Source organism: Chinchilla lanigera, unplaced genomic scaffold (assembly GCF_000276665.1).
Source record: "Chinchilla lanigera isolate Chin_1 unplaced genomic scaffold, ChiLan1.0 scaffold00049, whole genome shotgun sequence".
NCBI lineage: Eukaryota > Metazoa > Chordata > Mammalia > Rodentia > Chinchillidae > Chinchilla > Chinchilla lanigera.
The window spans coordinates 1,976,805-1,991,563 of record NW_004955450.1 but is presented as its reverse complement, the minus strand read 5'-3'; positions in this window follow the sequence as shown (position 1 = coordinate 1,991,563).

Below are 14,759 nucleotides of genomic sequence, written 5' to 3'. Positions count from 1 at the left end.
GCAGTAAGTTCTTCTGTAGGATTTACATCCAGCACAGGTACAAATCCCAGCGTTCAGTTAGTGAATTTTAACAAATGATTACCCTGCGTCACTGAGTCCTGCATGGAGATGGGGAAAGGGTTTTATCACCTGCCCCACCTTTCCCTGCCCCCTCCCCAGAGGTGACCACCTTGACTTGTAAAATAATAGATGAGCTGCTCCTGGTCCAAGGCTTCCCATAAGTGGACTCTCACAGAATATGTGGTCTTTTGTGTCTGGCTTCTTCTACTCACCACAGTATCTGGAAAGCCCACCCACCTTCCTGTTTCTTATTGAGGAGTATTCCATTATAAGGATGGATTTATGACAGCCGTTCAGTTTATTTGCCTGCCGGGAAATATTTAAGTTTTCCCAGTGTTTGCTGTGAACAAAGCTGCTGTAAGCACATATGCTCTAGTCTTTCTGTCAACATATTTCACACTTTTCCCGGGCAGGTACACCTAGGAATGGAATTGGCAGGTGTGGCCAAAGCGCCAAATGTTCCCAAAGTTGCCAGTGTATACTTCTTCCAGCAGTGTATGCATTTCTGTTTTTCTATCATAATTTGCTGTTATTTCTACAGGAACTTTATAAAATTTGATTTAACTCAATATTTTCCAAACTTACTGAGTCACTGCACACACACACACACACACACACACACACATATATTCCTCTTTCCCTGAAAATAAGACCTAGCTAAAAAATAATCAGCCTTGAAAACTAGAGAAAAAAAAAAAAAAAAAAGCCAGCCCCAAACAGCCTATTGTCTTACCTGCCATCACCATTCTCTTGTTTGGTGGCAAGGCAGGGGAGTCCACTTTAACATTTAATGGAGTTGGTGTGCTATAGAATCTATTTTGGAGAATGAGGCTCTAGACCTTCATTCATAACTAGGATAAACCAACATCTTAGCTACAACCAGAAATCACCAGATATAGGAGCCAAAGAAGCTCAGAAGACCAATTACTTAGAGATAACTTAAAAAAAAAACAAACAAACAAGAGAGTATAAAAGATGGATCCAACAGCTGCCAGGCGGACAAAGAAAAATAATCTAAGATTAATTGGAATAAGTAAAAAAAATCAGAAGATAGCAAAAAGGGCATTAAAAATCTGTTTACAGAAATAATAGCAGAAAACATTCTAAAAATGGAGACAGAAATATACAGATAATTGAGGCATATAGAACCCCAAATTGCGATCATGAAAAGAAGCTCTCCATATCACACAGTAGTTGAAAAACCAGAAGTTCAACGTGGGGACAGATCTTAAAAGCTGTAAGAGAAAAGCAATGAATCACATATAAGGGTAAACCCATTAGAATTACATCAGACTTAACACAAACCTTAAGAGCCAAGAGAACTTGGAGTGCAGTTTTTCAAGCCTTATAAGATAACTTCTTATCCAGACTTACATAGACTACAAAACTTTCCTTCAGGATTGATGGACAAATAAGTTATTTCTGTGACAAAGACCACCTCAAGCAATTCATGACCACCAAGCCAGCACTTCAAAAACTTCTCAAGGATATCCTAGCAAGGGACAATGAACTATGCCCAACTATGCCCCCCAAAACCTAGTAGAATTATTAGAACAGGCAGAGTAAGCAGCTAAGCAGAAAAGGGTGAAAAAGTCAACAACAGGAAAATAATGCAATGATGAGAAGTCAGTACCTTTTAGTACTAACTCTCAATGTGAATGGTCTCAATTCCTCAATAAAAATATCCAAAGACTCCAACTAAGGACCTGAAGCCCACAGCAATGCCCTGCACAAGTCCTGCTGAAGACCTAGAGCCCATGGCAATGTCCTCCTTGAGTCCATCTGGAAGCCTAGAGCCCACAGCAATGTCTCATGCAAGTCTGTACCAAGGATCTGCACTGGGAAGGCCCAAAGGTCAGTGGTGGAAGCTAGAAAGTCTGCACCAGTGGGATGAGGGATCTGTGCCAGCAGGCGGAGGGATATGCACTGGAGATAGGAACTGATGCTCAAGGCAAGGATCAGAGCTCCCCTGAAAAGAACCACAGCCATCCTCATTGATAGTGAGGTCGTGAGCTCCTCCAGTGATGAGAACAGCTGAGTTCATATCAGGAAAGCCAGCATGACAAGCTTCTCCAGGAGGACCAACAGCACACCATCTTCCCCTCCAGTTCCCTTTTTATGCTGCTGGCCACAATCCTCAGGTGGGCCTTGCACACCCAGCACCATGCTGATTCAGTTCAACTGGGTGTTACAAGTTGAGCATTAGTTAATCCACCACAGAGCAGAAATTAATGAAACAGAGACCAAAAAAAAAAAAAAGGCAAAGAATCAATGAATCAAAGAGCATGTTCCTTGAAAGAATAAACAAAACAGACAAACTCTTAGCCACTCTTACCAAAAAAGGAAAGAAAAGACCTAAATCAATGCTATTAGAAATGAAGAAGGTGTGGGGCTGGGGATTTAGCTCAGAGGCAAAGCGCCTGCCTGGCAAGCGCAAGGTCGTGAGTTCGGTTCCCCGTACTGGAGAAAAACCCCCCCAAAAAAAAAAAAAAAAAGAAATGAAGAAGGTGAAATCACAATGGGCTCTGATGAAAACCAAAAGGTCACTAGTAACTACTTTGATAACCTGTACTCTAATAAAATGGTGAAGTCAGAAAAAAATGGATAGATTCTTTACATAGATTCTTACATATGAACTATCAAAACTGAATAAAAAAGATCTAAAAATCCTGAGTAATCCAATATTAAGCAGTGAAATTAAAGAAGTAATAATTAAAAAAGACTACCATCTAAGGAAAGCCCAGCTTCCAAAGGATTCAGTCCTCAATTCTACAATAACTTTAGAGAAGATCCAATGCTGATACTCCTCTAATTCTGTAATGAAATCTGAAGGGAAGCAGTATAACCAAAGAAGAGAACTACAGGTCAATCTCTAATGAACTAGATGCAAATCCTCAGAAAAGATATTGGCCAGCAGGGCGTAACACCATCAAAAAGATCACATCGTGACCAAATAGGCATCATCTCAGGGATACAGGGATAGTTTGACACATGCAAATGAACAAATGTAATTCACCACATGAACAGAAGTAAGGACAAAAATTGTGTAATCATGTTACAGAAAAAGCCCTTGACAAAATTCAACATTCACACATAATGAAAAAAAACTGATAAAAATATATATTCAAGGATATTATCTCAATGTGATAAAAGCCACTTATGACAAATCTACTGCCAACACCATATTACGTGAGGAAAACCTGAATACTTTCCCTCTAAAATCAAGAACAAGACAGGTATGTATTGTTACCATTATAACAATAATTATCACCATTATTGTTCAATATAGTTCTCAAAATATTAGCCAAAGCAATCAGGCAAGAAAGAAAAATAAAAGGGATATGTATTAGAAAGGAAAAAATCAAATTATCTTTCTTTTCAGATGACATAATCTTCTACATACAAGACCAAGTGACATACAGATTTAATGCAATACCAATAAGCATTCCTCACAGAACCTGAGAAAACAATCCTAAAATTCATATGGAACCAGAAGAGACCCAGAATAGTGAAAGCAACGAGAGCAAGGCAGGAGGCATCATGATCCCAGACTTTTGTGTTGTGCCACAAAGCTACAGTGATAAAAACAGCATGGAATGAATTAAAAATAGACATGTGGGTCAAGAGAACAGAAGACAGGGTACAAAACAAATCCAGGCACATTCATCTACCTCATTTTTGACAAGGGGACCAAAAACTATCTACATGCAGAAGATTGAATCTAGACCCATATCTCTCACCATGTGCTAAATTAAAGTGAAAATGGATCAAAGACCTGAATGTTAATCTGCTGGAATATAAAATAGGTAAAACTCTTAAAGACATAGACATAGGCAAGGGTTTTCTGAAAACAACCCCAATTGCACAAGAATTAACCAAGAATCAATAAATGGGGTCATAACAAATTAAAAGCTTCTGCACAGCAAAGAAAACAACCAACTGAGTGAAAGGACAACCTGCAGAATGGGAAAATTTTTTGTTAGTTATTCCTTGAACAGAGAACTAATATCTAGAATATATAAAGGACTCAAAAAATTAGACCTCCCAAAATAAAAGACCCAACCAACATGGGCAACTGAAATGAATAGACACTTCTCAGAAGTACTAATGGCTAATAAATACATGAAGAAATGTTCCAACGTCACTGGCCACTAGAGAAATGCAAGTTAAAACATCACTGAGATTTCATCTTTCCCCCAGAAGAAATGGTCGACATCAAGAAATCAAACAATAATAAGTGCTGGCAAGGTTGTGGGAGAAAAAGGAGCCTTTCTACATTGTTGTTGGGAACGGAAATTAGTACAACCACTCCAGGGGAAATCAGTATGGAGATTTCCCTTCTAGTCATCTTCCTGAAAGAGTTAAAGACATTGTATTGCTGTGATCCATGTATGCCCATGTTTACAGCAGCACAATTCATAATCGCTCAAGCCTATATGTCCAGGGTCTGGGGATTTAGCTCAGCGGCAAAGCGCCTGCCTGGCAAGCACAAGGCTGTGAGTTCGGTTCCCAGTACCGGAGAAAAATCAAAAACCAAAAAACAAAAAAAAACAAAGCCTATATGTCCAACAACAGATGGATGTATAAAGAAAATATATTTACACACAGTGGAGTACTATTCTGCTATAAAGAAGGATAAATTTGAGTCATTTGCAGGAAGATGGATGCACTTTGAGACAATAATGTTAAGTGAAGTAAATTAGATCCACAACTGCATGGTCTGTCATATGAGAAATGCAAAACATAAATAAAGAACAAAATAAAAGATAGATAATAGGACATAGCATGATAAATCTTTTTCATATGAGAAGGGGTCCAAGAGGAAGGAGAAGGGCAGGGGAAGGGGTACAAAGGAATTAGGGTGTGTTAGGTACATGTGCTGACACCCCATGATGAATGTAGTCATGTACTGCAAACGTGTAGTACAATTTTTCAATTAAAAATTTTTTAAAAACCATTCAAAGCCTTAAGAAGAGTGGCAGGAGCGATTGCCCTCCCCGAGGAAGCCAAAATACTCTCACAACAACAAAGCGTAACCTAAGCACTCTGTGAAATGGAGCCCAACGGGAGAGGCCTCTGGGAGACACCTGTGTTCCTGGACAATAGAGGGGTCGAGTCCCAGTCCCCACCTGAGCAGCACTGTGAGAGCTCCGAGGGCCTCAGGGCCCCAGTGCCTGGCTGGGGACACGGGCGGGTCACATCTCCCCAGGAAGCAGTGTGAGGTGGCAGCTGAGCCCCACCGGCCGCTGCTGCTCCTGGTGTCTGAGGCGAGGCAGAGGCCAAGCTGCGAGAGGCATCCCGCCAGTCTGAGGCAGCACCCCCGGCTGGCACGTGCGAGCAGCAGGGGGTCCCGGTGTGGGGGTCACTTGTTGCTGTTGCTGTGGCCGGCGTACCTCGGGCTCCAGGTTCTCTACCGTGGAAAGTGGGACCTGCACAGGGGTCTCCGGGAGCGTCCAGCCTGGGGCCTCATCCTCGGGGATCTTGCTCTGTCTGAGGCTTCCAGCCAGCGCCTCCACCCGCGGCTGTCACTGTGGGACCCTCTCGCCTCTGTTGTGTCCCTGACCTGGTGAATTTACTCCGTGATTACGTATTCACTCTGCTGCCCTGCTTCCCTGGGGAATCCTGACTGCTAGCGCAGGATATCTGTCCCGAGGCTGCAAAAACATGCTCGCTTAAAAACAAACAACAGACGTTTGGCTGGGCCCCGCTCAGGGTGGCCTGTGGATTTAGCAGGCATGAAGCCCTGGGTTCCAGCCCCAGCAAAAAGTAAGTGCATTCACTCACAGTTCCGGAGGGGAAGTCCCAGTTCAGGGTCCCTGGGCCAAAACCAGATGTGGCTCTTTCCACTTCCTTCCTCTTTGGAGCTTGTGACGGGTCACCCACTTCTGTCTTGGGGGTCAAACGCTCCTCTACCTCCTTACCATGGCACTGAGCCCCTAAATAACCCCCAATAATTCTCTGCCTCGAAACCCCTCATTTACCTGCCTCTGCAAAGACGGTGCCATTATAGTTGACACAAGTTCCAGGGATGAGGGTCTGCTGGCCTGAGGGGCCACTACCTAGTCTGCTCCGGAGAGGACTAAAGTTGCTGCCTGTAACTTCCACTTCCTCCTCAGGGTCCTCCTCGATGGTGTTCCCACAAAACCCTTACTCAGAATCCAATGGAAGAGAAGAACGAGAAGGCCTGGATACAAAATTTAATTTCTCTTTCCAGAGCTGACACTCCAGGGGTAATTTTAAGAATTACTGGGGGAAAATATCCTGAATATTCAACTGAAGAGGCTAGGACAGAACAATAAAATATTCACAGAAAATGAAGGAGAGAAAGCGAACATGTGCAAATTAATGACTTGGAAAAATAAAGCAGAACTGATAAAATTACAATTTGATTAGACTCTGCTGAGTCTACGAAAAAGGAGAACACACAAATGTGTATCATTAGAAATGACAAAGGGAATAACGTAACTGCAGACAGAGAGGAAGTGGAATAGATTATAAGCAAATAATATGCATAACAGAATGTCAAAAATTTTGAAAACTTAGGTAAAATAGATATTATGCATAAAATGAATACATTTTTAGAAATATGTAAATTACAAAATTGGTTCACTAGGAGGTGGAAAATCTGAGTGGTTCCATAACTACAGAAGAAATTGAAAAGATTGTTCAAGATCTACCCACCGAAACATGTAAGTACCTAGGTGATTTAAAAGTAAAACCGGGCCAATTTATGAGGTACTGATTGTGTGTGTGTGTGTGTGTGTGTGTGTGTGTGTGTGTGTGTGTTACAGGGCATTGAACTCAGGACCTTTGCACTGAGATACATCCCCAGCTCTTTTCCATACATTTATTTTTGTCTTTTTTTTTTGTTTTTTTCCGGTACCGGGAACCGAACTCACGACCTTGCACTTGCTAGGCAGGCGCTTTTGCCACTGAGCTAAATCCCCAGCCCTTCCATACATTTATTTTTGAGACAGGTTCTCATTAAGTCACTGAGTTGCCCAAGCTGAGCTCAGTCTCCTGCCTCAGTCTCCCAGATTGCTGGAATTCCACCATGTCCATCTGGATAATTTTATTTAAACTGTGCAGAACATAAACATGAAGAGTGACTCCTGCAGGGCTAGTGTAGCAAAATCTGATATGCAGAACAAATATTGGAATTAAAACTACAAGCAGGGAGGCTGGGGTGCAAACCCCCCAGAGGGAGTTACAGTTGGAAGCACCATGTGTGTTCACTTGGGCACAAGGTGACCCCGTCACTTGATCACAATGGTGGGGGCCATCTCCCATACTGTGGTCCTGCAGTCCACATCCCGGATCCCTGGGGTGCTCTGCACAGCCAGTCAAGGAAAAGCACTGGGCAGGGTTTGCACACAACTGATGCCCAGGAAAGCACAGCTGTTTTATCACTGTCCCTCTCCACCATGGCTCCAAAGGCGGTGGGACTATGGGAAGGGAAATCCTGTCTGGGAAAAATGTGGAGTATCACATGGTGGTGAACACTTTCTCCGAAGGCAAGAGGGCCAGGGTATAGATGTCCATATTCGGTCAGGAGAGCAGCAACTGGTCTGGTTGCTCAGAGGCTCCAAACCAAGATGGCTGGCGGGGCAGGCAGTGTGGATGGATCTCTCAGAACTGACCCAGGGGCAGAGAAGATTTGTGTCCTGTGCAGATGGTCCTAATGACTGGGTAGACACAATGACCACCTAGTGCATCCTGCTGTCCACAGGTCCCATCCTCAACCATACCTGTGTCCACTCAGCAGTAAAGTGGTTCTGGAGGCAGAGATGGAGGCCATCTCTCCAAGCAAGGACCCTCAGCCTTTCCAGAGCTGCAGCAGCCACTTCTGGGTGCAGAGACCAATTCTGCCAGTCTGACTTCAGGTTGCAGTGGAAAGGACCCGTCACTAATCTGATGGCCAGTTGGTCATCCAGGGCTCCTTCTGCATGGAGAATTGCACCCAGAATTTTGCTTCCTGGGATAACTACTTATGTAAGAGTGGGACTTGAGTGTCCTTTCCCTCATGCTTCCATCAGTGCCGCCACTGGTGCCTGGACCCACACTATCTGTGCCACTACAGCAACCCATGCAACACCCAACTGCCCAGAGAACCCACTCTGTGGTCCAGGAAATGAAGGAGGGGCAGAGTTCCTGGAATCACAGCACAGGTGCTGCAGAAGGATCACTTATAGCACCTGGCTGACAGCATCTGTGATTTGGGACACTGTGCTACATAACCAGAAACTAATCTTGGGACCAAGGCGTGAGTGTGAGAACTGTGTCTTTCTCTCTTCTCTTTTTCCTCTTCTACTTATTCCTTATTTCACTTCTTTCTCTTCCCTTGCACATACCTTCCTTCCTTCCTTCCTTCCTTCCTTCCTTCCTTCCTTCCTTCCTTCCTTCCTTCCTCCTTCCTCCCTGCCCCATTTTTTTGTGGTGCTAAGGATGGAACCCAGAGCCTCATGCATGTTGGGCAAATACTCTACATCATTGAGCTACACCCCCAGCCCATGCACTTCATTATTAAACCAAATAGCCACCTTTCAAAAAATGTGCTTTGTGGACAGACCATGCCACCGGAGGCTAGATGGATTCACATGCTGGCCCCTGACCAACTCCATACTTGTAAATTCCACACCCTGGCCACAGCCTCCTGCCAACTCCAAGCCAGCTCTCCGTTTTATTTCCTCTTTCCATGCGGCTGCAGAGATGCTGACCTACACACTGACCTGATCATGAATGAAGGCAAAGGCCAGGAAGAGAAGCTGTAAAGGCAGGCTGGAAGGGGAGCAGCTACACTGACAGCAGACCCCAACCAACTCCATATTATGGATCCCACACACACAGCCATGTCAAACTGCCAGCTGCACAATGCCACAGAGGTGACAACTGACCAGCCAACCTAAAAACCAAAAAAACAAAACAAACAAATAAAAAAACCACAGCAAGGGGCTGGGGATTTAGCTCAGCGGCACAGCGCCTTCCTGGCAAGCACAAGGTTGTGAGTTCAATTCCCGGTACCAGAAAAACAACAACAACAACAACAACAACAACAAAAAACCAACCTGACACTGGATGAGGCCAATGCTCCAGGAGAAAAAAAAAGCCCTGAAGGTTGGCAGCTTCAGGAAGAATAACACATGGGCAAGCAGTGCTTAGCCCCACAAAAAGCCCACAGCTATTGTAAACTGCAAGAGCAGCACAGGTTTTACTCTAGAGCAGTGGTGGAAAACCCATGGCACACATGCTACAGTAGGCTATTTGTGTCATTGAAAGCTCTAAAAGGTTCGCTGTTGTTGGTCTAAAGTAACCTCCTCATGGCAGAATAGAGCTGGAGAAAAAATCCTGTGCAATTATTGCCATGTTGCCAGAGTTTAATCAAGCATGGTTTTGGAAGGGGTTATTATGTGGGGCTAAGCCATAGAACACCTATAAGACAGCTTCGTTCCAGGACTTGCAGTGTCACCCTACCACAGAGACTGGGTGAAAGACAGTTACAAGAGACAGGTCCACGGAGGATAAGGATTAGACATAGATCCTCAGAAGTTTATGCTCAGGCCAGGAAGGACCTGCTTTCCACGAGGAAGCCAGGCTCAGCAGGTATGGCTTTTGGAGGTGACTGGATCTGAAGGTGATGAGATCAAGTACAATAGTCTGCTAGAACCCCTCCCCACTGCCTACATCCAGCAAAGACCATGGGTCTGATTACTCACCCAGGCACCAATATGAACAGGGATATACCTTGGCTTGGACATTTGCCATGGTCTGGGGTTTACAGACAGAGAGTCACCAGAGCAGAGGGTGCACTCACAAACCCACAGGATATAAAGCTGGGTGGGGAGGACTGTGACTTGCTGGAATTCCAAGTCTGCAGGGTCAGGAAGGAAACCACTCATTTAGAAGTACAGAGGATGTTGGGGGGCCCATTTTTTCTCCTTTATTCATTTTTTGCTTGTTTTGATTTGATTTGTTTGGTTTTTCTCTTATGTTCTTTTTTCTCTTTTTTGTTTTGATCTTTTTATTTCTTTTCTCACTCCTTCTCTTTTAATTTGCTCCCTTATTATTTTTTCTTTTTAAGTTTAATCATGTTTTCTTCTTTTTTCTCCTTTTTCTCATTGCTTTTTCTATTACTTTTACCTAATACTATTAATTTTCTTTTACAACCTAATGGGAACTTAATTTCACTTTTATCACTTCCTTCTCACCTTCCATTGCTTAGGTTTTCAAATTTTACTTTTTTCAGGCTCCTATTCCCCAATCTGCTATTATTAGTATAATAATAATAATATAATAATAATAATACATTAAGCCGTGTGAATCTATAGATAGATAATTCTGCTGTTACAATTGAATGGTGGCACTGATGGAAGCAGGAGGGAAAAGACACTCAAGTCCCACTCCTACATAAGTAGTTATCCCAGGGAGGACAATCCTGGGTGCAGTTCTCCATTCAGAAGGAGCCCAGGATGACGAACAATAGTTAGTAGAGATAAAGTTGTTCCAGCTAGTAGATATTTACTGCAGGTCAATATCTTATTTGTCTTAATGCTTGTACTATAATCATAGATCCCTTTTCTATGGTTAAGTGTGCTACATTATTGGTTCTTAGGGCATATCATATATCCAGTTTATTTTTAATGTCATTGTTATTGCTGATTTTATTGCCATAGCCAAGGTGACATAAGTGTTGCTATTCACACTTTCACAATAGGGCCATAATGCATTTGTCTTGCTGCTGGGCAGCTCTGATTTGAATGTGTTACATTTCCTCAGGCTAGAATCACCAGTACATGTATGACTGTCCCATTGCATGGCTTGCACCACCCTGTGGGTCTGTCCCATGCTGCCCAGTGAGACAGTCATGCATGTACCTGGTGATTCAAGCTGGTGGGAATGTGTGAATTGTTTTACTCTGTACGCTGATATCTGGATTACCTTCCTGTCATTAACAATATTGTGACCCATTCCCAAGAACTGGGTACAGGGTCAAATAAGCTGCAACTTCCCTTCCCAAATAAATGCAGGGAGTTGGATCCCAGGACAAAGCCAAAGCCAGTACTTAGCCACGCCCAGAGGATATTGCTGAAAAGTAGACATTAACTAAAGAGGTCTCAATGCTAGCAACAAAGCTATCCACTATAGTCAACCTGCAAGCCTCAGCACAGAAAACAACCAAACCAAAAAATAGAAACATGAGAAGATAAGGTAACAGCATATCTCCAAAAACTGCCAACTCCTCCAAAGCCGAGCCAGGGGTGATGAAAGGGAAGAAACCAAAAGCCACACAGCTGAGTTATTTGAAAACCTAACAGAAGACACAAGAAAATGGATCAATAAGGCATCGGCAAGCTCACAGAACATGTAAGTAAACAGATAATGGGCCAGATAAACAAAAGAATCAGCAAGTCTACAGAAGACAGTAATAAAAAGCCAGAGGGGCTAGACAAAGAGAGGCAAAACATGAAATCCAGCAATTAACAGGATACAAGATCACACAAACATCATTAGCATTTTTGTATACCGACAATTAATGGTATGAAAAGGAAATTATGAAAACGTTTCAGCTAAACTATGAAGTCACTTTAAGAAAAATGAAATACCTAGGAATTCGCCTAACCAAGGAAGTGCAAGACCTTTACATGCAAAACTATAGTACTCTGAAAATGATTGAAGAGGACATCAGAAAATGGAAAGATCTCCCTTGCTCCTGGCTAGGAAGAATGAATAATGTCAAAATGGCCATATTTCCAAAGCTGTTATACAGATCCAGTGCAGTCCCAATCTAAATACCAACAGCACACTTCACAGATCTAGATAAAACAGTCATAAAATTCATATGTAACTGGAAGAGACTCAGAATAGCAAAAGTAATTTTGGGCAATAAGAGCAAAGCAGGCAGCATAGCAATACCTGACTTCAAGCTATACAACAAAGCAATAGTGATAAAAATGGCATGGTGCTGGAATGAAAACAAACACATGGATCAGTGGAACAAACACATGGAACAGAAGTGAGCATACAGAAAACTCCCCAGACATAGTCAATTATTTCATCTTTGACAAAGGGACCAAAAGCATATGTTGGAGTCTATTCAGCAAGTGGTTATCTGTAGAAGAATGAAACCAGACTCTTGTCTCTCACCAAATACTCAATTAAAATCAAAATGGATCAAAGATCTAATGATTAAAACAGAAACATGAAATCTTCTGGAAGATCCAATAGGTAAAACACTTGAAGACATAGGTATAAAAAAGGATTTTCTAAGTAGAACCTCAATCATACAAGAAATAGCAACAAGAATCAACAAATAGGATTATATCAGACTAAAAAGCTTCTGTACAGCAAAAGAATCAATCAGTAAAGAGACAACCTACAGAATGAGAAAAGTTTTTCTCCAGCTACTCCTCAGACAGAGGACTAATATAGAATATACAAAGAACTCAAAACAACTAAACCTAACATTAAAGACCCAGTCAAGAAATGGGCTAGAGAAATACATAGACATTTCATACAGTAAGAAATACAAATGGCCAACAAATATATGAAAAAATCTTTAATTAGATAAATGTAAATTAAAACAACACTAAGATACCATCTCACTCCAGAAAGAATGCCAATCATTAGGAAATCAAACAATAACAAATGCTGGTGTGTCTGTGGTGAAGAAGGAACCCTCTTGCATTGCTGGTGGGAATACAAACTAGTACAACAATTACAGAAATCAGTATGGAAATTTCTCAAAAAAACTGAAATTAGAAATTTCACATGACCCAGCTATACCCCTGCTGAGCGCCTTCCTCCAGAAGCTTATGTCATCATACTACAGCAATACATGCATACCAATGTTTATGGCAGCTCAATTGGTAATAGCTAAATCCTGGAAGCAGCCTATACACCCATCAACAGACAATTAGATAAAGAAAATGTGGTATTTATATGTAATGGAATACTTCTCAGATATAAAGAATGACAGATTTGAGATACTTGTAGGAAAATGGATGCATGTTGAGTGAAATAAACCAGATACACAAGCTTACATACCATATGGTATCTCTCATTTGAGAGAGGCAAAGTACAGAGAAAATGATAAAGGATTGATAGAAAGGGACAAAAAGACAATAGGAAAGTGGTCCTAGGGAACAAGGGGAAGGGGTGAGGAGGGGGGGAAGGGGAAATGAGATGAATGAAGATGTACCCTGTACAGAAACCTAATAGCTCAAATTAATGTAAACACTGTATACCATAACATGAGCTAAAACAAATAATATCAGCAAGTACAAAAAAAGGAGTAGGGGAACCTGAAGAGGAGGGAGGAGGGGAAGGGGAGGAGATTAAAAAAGAAGCAAGTTGTAATATGTACACGTAACCACTCCCCAAAATGATTGTAAACTGCATGAATTTCAGACATGTACAAATAAAATATCAGAGTTGAACCACGCCATCAAACAAAAGGACTTAACAGATATCTTTAGAGTGTTGTACCCAACAGCAGAATATACAGTCTTCTCAGTAGCACATGGAGCTTTCTTCAAAATAGACCACATCTTGGCCAATAAAGCAAGCTTAAGTAAATGCAAATGAATCAAAATTATGTCATGCATATTAGCAGATCACAGCACAATGAAACTAGAACTCAATGGCAAAAGAAGCCACAGAAATGATGCAAACACATGGAAACTAAACAATACTCACTTGAATAATCAATGGGTCACAAAAGAAATCAAAGAAGAATTAAGGTAGTTCCTAGAATTACATAATAATGCCAGTTCCTCATACTAGAACTTATTGGACACAATGGAAGAAGTCCTAGGAGGGAAATTTATGGGGTGCATACTCACTTCAGAAAAAAACAGACCAACCTCAAATAAATAAACCTAATAATGTACTCCAAGGACCTAGAGAATCAACAATCCAAACCTAAATCTAGTACAAAGGAGGAAATTATAAAGATCAGAGCAGAAATCAATGAAATTGAGACTACAAAATACATTACAAAGAATCAAAGAGCTGGTTCTTTGAAAGAATAAACAAAATAAATAAACCCTCACCAGTCTTACCAAAAAAAGAATAAAAGATAAATCAATGCAATTAGAAATAGAAAAGGTGAAATCACAATGAACATCACTGAAATCCAGATTATTAGCAACTATCTACAAATCTGTATGCCAATAAATTGGAGAACTCAGAACAAACAGATCAATTCATAGATACATGTGAGTTTCCAAAACTGAACCAAAAAGATTTTAAAACCCTGAATAATACAACAGGCAATGAAATTTAAAAACCTACCAATAGCGCAGGTCCTGAAAGATTCACTGCCAAATTCTAAAAGAACTAGGAAGATCTAACACCAATACTCAAGTTCTTTAATGAAACTAAAAGGGAAAGAATCCCAAAGTCATTCCCTAGAAGCTAGCATTACCCTGATTTCAAAACCAGACAAAAATCCAACCAAAAAGAGAACGACAGGCCAATCTCTTTAATGAACATAAATGGAGAAATTTTCAACAAGATAGAGGCAAACAGAGTGCAATAAATCATCAAAAAGATCACACATCATGACCAAGCAGGCTTCATCCCAGGGATGCAAGGATGGTTCAACATACGCATCAATAAACATTAACTGAAGCAAGGACAAAAATCATCGTGTCAATAGACACAAAAAATCCTTTGACAAAATTCAACATCCATAACTTCTG